This window comes from Chlorocebus sabaeus, chromosome 25 (genome assembly GCF_047675955.1).
Source record: "Chlorocebus sabaeus isolate Y175 chromosome 25, mChlSab1.0.hap1, whole genome shotgun sequence".
NCBI lineage: Eukaryota > Metazoa > Chordata > Mammalia > Primates > Cercopithecidae > Chlorocebus > Chlorocebus sabaeus.
The window spans coordinates 32126273-32133099 of NC_132928.1; positions in this window are offsets into that span (position 1 = coordinate 32126273).

Consider the following 6827-nt stretch of genomic DNA (forward strand, 5'->3'; position numbering starts at 1 on the left):
TCTGCAGATTGCTTGGGGCAGTATAGTCATTTCACAATATTTATTCTACCCATCCATGAGCATGGATGTTTCCATTTGTTTGTGTCACCTATGATTTCTTTCAACAGTGTTTTGTAGTTTTCCTTGTAAAGCTCTTTCTACCCCCTTGGTAAAGTATATTCCTTTTTTTTTTTTTTCAGTTGTCATAAAAGTGATTGAGTTCTTAATTTTATTCTAGCTTGGTCATTGTTGGTGCATAGCACTGCTACTTATTTGTATACATTGATTTTATATTCTGAGACTTTACTGAATTCATTTATCAGATCTAGAAGCTTTTTGGCTGAGCCTAGGATTTTATAGGTGTACGATCATATCATAGGCAAGCAGTGACAGTTGGACTTCCTCTTTTCTAATTTGGATGCCCTTTATTTCTTTCTCTTGTCTGATTGCTCTGGCCAGGCCTTCCAGTACTATGTTGAATAGAAGTGGTGAAAGTGGGCATCCTTGTCTTATTCCACTTCTCAGGGGGAATGCTTTCAACTTTTTCCCATTCAGTATAATGTTGACTGTGGGTTTGTCATATTTATTACTTTGAATTAAGTCCTTACTATGCCTATTTTGTTAAGGGTTTTTATCCTAAAGGAATGCTGGATTTTTTTTTCAAAAGGTTTTTTTTTTTTTTTTTTGCGTCCATTGGGATGATCATATGGTTTTTGTTTTAAATTCTGTTTATGTGATGTATCATGTTTATTGACTGAGGTATGTTAAACCATCCCTGGTATGAAACTCACTTGATCATGGTGCATTATCTTTTTGATATGCTGTTGGATTCAGTTAGCTAGTTGAGGAGTTTTTTGTTAAGGAGTTTTACATCTTTGTTCATCAGGGAAATTTGTCTGTAGTTTTCTTTTTTTGTTATGTCCTTTCCCGGTTTTGGTATTAGGGTGATACTAGCTTCATAAAATGATTTACAGAGGATTTCCTCTTTATCTTTTGGAATAGTTTCAGTAGGATTGGTACCTATTCTTTGGATGTCTGATAGAATTCAGTTGTTAATCCATCTTGTTCCGTATGTTTTTTGTTGGCAATTTTTTTTTGGTTACCATGTCATTCTCGCTGCTTATTATTGGTCTGTTCAGGGTTTCTATTTCTCCTTGATTTAATCTAGGAGGGTTGTATATTTTCATGAACTTATTCATCTCCTGGAATGAGTTGAATTCCAGGAGATGAATAGTAGTAGCCTTGAGTGATCTTTTGTATGTCTGTGGTATTGGTTGTAGTATCTCCCATTTCATTTCTAAATGAGATTATTTGGATCTTCTCTCTTCTTTTCTTGGTCAAGCTCACTAATGTTCTATCAATTCTGTTTATCTTTTCAAAGAACCAGCTTTTTGTTTCATTTTTCTTTCGTATTTTTTTGTTGTTGTTATTTCAATTTTATTCAGTTCTGCTCTCTTCTTTGTTATTTCTTTTCTTCTGCTGGGTTTGGGTTTGGTTTGTTTTTATTTCTCTAGTTCCTCGAGGCGTGACCTTAGATTGTCTATTTATGCTCTTTCAGACTTTTTGATATAGGCATTTAATGCTATACACTTTCATCTTAGCACCACTTTTGCTGTATTCCAGAGGTTTTGATACATTGTATCACTATTATCATTCATTTCAAAGAACTTTTACATTTTCAACTTGATTTCATTGTTAACCCCTAAATCATTCAAGAGTGGATTATTTAATTTTCATGTATTTGTATAGTTTTGAGCGTTTCTTTTGGAGTTGATTTCCAGTTGTATTTCACTGTCATCTGATAAGATACTTGATATGATTTTGATTTTCTTAAATTTATTGAAACTTGTTTTTTGGCAGCCTATCATATGGTCTATCTTAGAGAATGCTCCATGTGCTTATGAGAAGAATGTATATTCTGCAGTTGTTGGGAAAAATGTTCTGTAAATATCTGTTAAGTCCATTTGTTCTAGCATGTAGTTTAAGTCTGTTGTTTCTTTGTTGACCTTCTGTCTTGATGATCTGTCTAGTGCTGTCAGAGGAGTATTGAAGTTCCTCACTAACATTGTGTTGCTGTCTATCTCATTTCTTAGGCCTAGTAGTAATTGTTTTATAAAATCTGGGAGCTCCAGTGTTAGGTGCATATAAATTTAGGATTGTAATATCTTCCTCTTGGACTAATCCTTTTATTGTTATATAATGTCCTTCTTTGTCTTCTATTACTGTTGTTGCTGTAAAGTCTGTTTTATCTGGTATAGGAATAGCTACTCCTGCCTGCTTTTGGTTTCTATTTGCATAAAATATCTTTTTCTATCCCCTTAGGTTTATGTGAGTCCTTATGTAAGTCTCTTGAAGGTAAGTCTCTTGAAGACAGCAGATATTTGGTTAGTGTTTTTTTAAAAAAAATTTATTCTGCTATTCTGTATCTTTTAAGTAGAGCATTTAGGCCATGTACATTTAATGCTAATATTAAGATGTGAGGTAATGTTCTATTCATCGTATTAGTTTTTAACTAGATACTTTGCTTTTCTTCATTGTGTTATTGCTTTATAGACTCTGAGATATATGCTTTAGGAGGTTCTATTTTGGTATATATTGAGGTTTTGTTTCAAGATTTAAAACTCCTTTTAGCATTTCTTGTAGTGTTAGTTTGGTAGTGGTGAATTCTGTCAGTATTTGTTTGTCTCAAAAACACTTTTTCTCTCCTTCACTTATGAACCTTAGTTTTACAAGATTCTTAGGATACAAGATTCTGATGGTTATTTTGTTTAAGGATGCTAAAGATAGGACCCTTGTGTCTTCTGGCTTATGAGGTTTCTGTCGAGAAACTTGCTGTTAGTTTAATAGGTTTGCCTTTATAAGTTACTTGATGCTTTTGTCTCACAACTCTTAAGATTCTACTCTTTATCTTTATTTTAGATAGCCTGATGACTATGGGCCTTGGTGGTGATCTTCTGAATTTCCCAGGAGTTCTTTGAGCTTCTTGTATTCGGAAGTCTAGATCTCTAGCAAGGTCAGGATAGTTTTTCTCAATTATTCTCTCAAATAAGTTTTCCAAACTTTTAGACTTCTCTTCTCCCTCAGGAACCCCAGTTATTCTCAGGTTTAGCCATTTTACATAATCCCGTATTTCTTGGAGACTTTGTTAGTTTGTTTTCTTTTTCTTTGTCTTTGTCTGTTTGGGTTAATTTGAAGGCCTTGACTTCAAGTTCTGAAATTCTTTCTTCTATTTGTTCTAGTCTATTGTTGAAACTTTCCCCTGCATTTTTTTTTCCATATGTGTGTCTTTCATATCCAGAAGTTCCATTTTTTTTTTAAATTTATGATATCTATTTCTCTGGAAGATTTTTCTTCATATCTTAGATTGTTTTTAAAATTTCTTTAAGTTAGTTTTCACCTTTCTCTGGTACCTCCTTGAGTAGCTTAATAGTCGACCTTCTGAATTCTTTATCTGGCACTTCAGAGATTTCTTCTTGGTTTGGATCCATTTCTGGGGAGCCAGTATGATCTTTTGGGGATGTTATAGAATCCTGTTTTGTCATATTACCAGAATTACTTCTCGGGTTCTTTCTCTTTTGGGTAGACTATTTCTTCCAATTATTCTTGAATTTATTTTTTATTTGACAGACTGTTTTTTCTTTTTAATTTCTATTTTTTCCCTCTTAAAGATCTGACTTTAGCTTGCATTTTATTTTAGCCTAATTTGATTCTTGGTGCTTTTAGGGGTGAAGACTATATATGAGTTCCTTAGTTATAGAGTCTTTGTGCACCCACTTTTCCAGATCCTGAGTGTAGTAGTTACGTACTTAGTATGTGGGCAAGTTCACTGTCTCCTATGGAGTTGGAAATGGCAAGGATTTCTTGAAACTTATCTCATTCTTTCATAATGTACACTTTATTTATTTAATTTTTCCCTAGTATTTTATTTACTGAGTTGATAATTAAAGCTTCAAGCCAATAGGGGCAGTATCCCTGGGTAGGCACTGCTTGTAGGTAAGGTAGGTGGGTAGATGTAATACCCAATGCTGGGCAGAGGTCCCAGCCTTGATGAAGGTGACTGGGGGAGCTCTCAATTAGATGTGCTGAGGTTTTATCAGGGTGAATGGTGGGAGCTACCTCACCTCCCCTGCTAGGCCTGCAGGAAAGCTATCCACCTCATAGTCTCACTCCTGCCCCAGTATACTGGCTCTTCAGATCAGAAAGTCACCTCTTTTCCTCTATAGAAATGTTGATATTTCAAGTAGGGAGGGATTGTGACTCTGCCTCTTGTGCGGGCCTGAATCTGTGGCGTGCTCCTCCCGTGGAGCTGTAACCAACTTGAATTGTTCCAGGAAGGCTGTCTATAAGTGCATCCATGCTGTGTTCCCATGTGAGAAGCCCCAGATGTGACTGTAGTGGTCTTCTGGGGGGAACAAGGACCCCTTCTCCAAGACCATTCATGATCACAGAGGCTGCCTGCCTGTTGCAGTGGAGGTACGCACTTTCCCTACTGCTCCCAGTGCTGCAATTGTGTCTCTCTTATAAGAAACTTCCAACCAGCAGAAAGATCTAGGACTCAAGCCCTACTGTTCAGATTTTTTTTCTCCCACAGTACCCTTTGGAAGTATTCCCTTCATGTGGTGCTCTCTCCCTTAGCTTAGGAATGGGACTTCTTGAGAGCCAGACTGCAGTGATTGTTACTGCTCTTCTGGGTCTAGCCACCCAGTGTGGCTACCAGACTCCAGACTGGTGCTGGGGAATGTCTGCAAAGGATCCAGTGATAGGACCTGTCTTCATGTCTCCCAGCAGTGGGCAGCACCCACTCTGATGGCATCACAGGGGATTGAGACAGATTGTGAGAATCCTTGGTTGTAGACAGGCTTAGTGAGCTGGCTCTCTCAAATGCTGGTTATACTAGTAGTGAAATTGTCACATAGATGAAGGACCTCTGGTTAGTCAGGGTGTTTCAGGCAGTGATGTTAGCTGAGATCATGCAGCCATTTTCTCCTTCCTGGGAACAGTATTATTCTGTCAAGAGGTATTGTAAATGTGAGTTTGTTGGCCTTCAGTCAGGAGGTTGCACTTGCAAGACAGGACCAGCTGCATTAGTAGCAGTGGGATTTGAGCTTGCCCTAAGTTGTCCAGGGGAAGTATTCTGGTTTCTTAGGCAATGGGTGCAGCCATAAAGCTCCCAGAAGTTTATGTCCTTTGTCTTAAACTACCAGGGCAAGTGGAGAAATACTGCCAGTTGTGGGCAGGGTTAGGTGGATCTGAGCTCAGACTTCTCTTGGGCAGGGTCTGCCATGGCCACTGTGGAGATGGGGGTGGTTCTTATGCTGCTGGGGTAGTGTTCCAAAGGGGATATATGTACTTGTTTTAAAATCCGATTTGTGTGTCCCAGATATGTTTGAATGATTCAAAAACTTGCGTTTTGAATAGTCTTAGGTGCGATAAGCAAGTGCTAAAAATCTTCAAGGTCTGGGCATCTTTGAAATTGTCAGCAAAAGAAGGATTTTGCGGACACCAGTTTCAAAGAACCTAGTCAAGGTTAAAGGAGGGGACTGACTCTAAAGAGAGCATCAAATTCCCATAGAATTTTTAATTTTTTTCGAGATGGAGTCTCGCTCTGTCACCCAGGCTGGAGTGCAGTGGCGCAATCTTGGCTCATTGCAACCTCTGCCTCCCGGCTTCAAGTGATTCTTCTGCCTCAGCCTCCCGAATAGTTGGGACTACAGGTGTGTGCCACCATAACCAGCTAATTTTTGTATTTTTAGTAGAGACGGGGTTTCACCATGTTGACCAGGATCGTCTTGATCTCTTGACCTCATGATCCACCCGCCTCAGCCTCCCAAAGTGCTGGGATTTTAGGCATGAGTCACCGCGCTCAACCCCTGTAGTATTTAATTTAACCTCAGTGATCTCATACATGAGAGAATGTGAGAGTTGCAGAATTTAGGAGAGATGCCCAGAGGTCACAAGTTAGCTTAGTTTGCTTCCTAGTTTTAGATGGAAAAGGTAGCAAAAAAATGACTAAGACATAAAGTTTAAACTCAAAACAGAAAAATCAATGCTGAAAAATAAATAGCACTGAGAAAGAAAAAGTTAGATCATACTTCCTCTTCGCAAGTCGCAAAGGCCAATAATGCTGAAATAAGAGAAAGTGAACTGGGTCGCCTGACACTGACCCAGAGAAAATAGCTGAAGATGCCAGAGGCTGTTTACACTAAGATGGCAGGGCTTTTGTTGCTAGACAGATTTTCACTGTCCACATCCCTATGTAGGCCTCTAATTAGAGTTAAGTGTGCTTACCTATCTGGTAGAATCCTGGCCTAGCCAGGTTCTTGTCTGTGTGTCCTGAGATTGGACCATCCTTAGGAACAGGTGGAGAGCTTTGCTTGAATTCTCCAAGGCAGTAGGGAATGTACTTGGAAAGGGTGGTCTGGAATGGAGGGAGGCCTCTGAGGAGATGCAAGTGTGACAGTAGCAGTGGCCTAGTCTCCCACTAAACTCAGGGTTGCAGGAGCTGTGTTATCCTACAGTTGCTCCCTGGTGATTAAGAAGGGGCAGCTCTGAGATCCAGGTTGGGTGAAGGGAGCAATGCTAAGTTGTGCAGATGTTACTGGCCTAGGAGAGTTGATACGACGCAAGAGGACATCCTCACCACCCTTGTCCAGCAGTGGCCTCTGAAAGTCAGCCTGATGAGAATAGGAGTGGCTGATGGAAACTGCTGCAGGCCACCATCACAGCCTGGATGACTTACCAGTGCTGCCATTCCTGACAAGAACAGATACTTACAGAAGTCAGCTCATCACAAGACACTAAAGAGACTTCAATATTTAAAAATTTTCACTCTTCTCCAACGTAAGTCA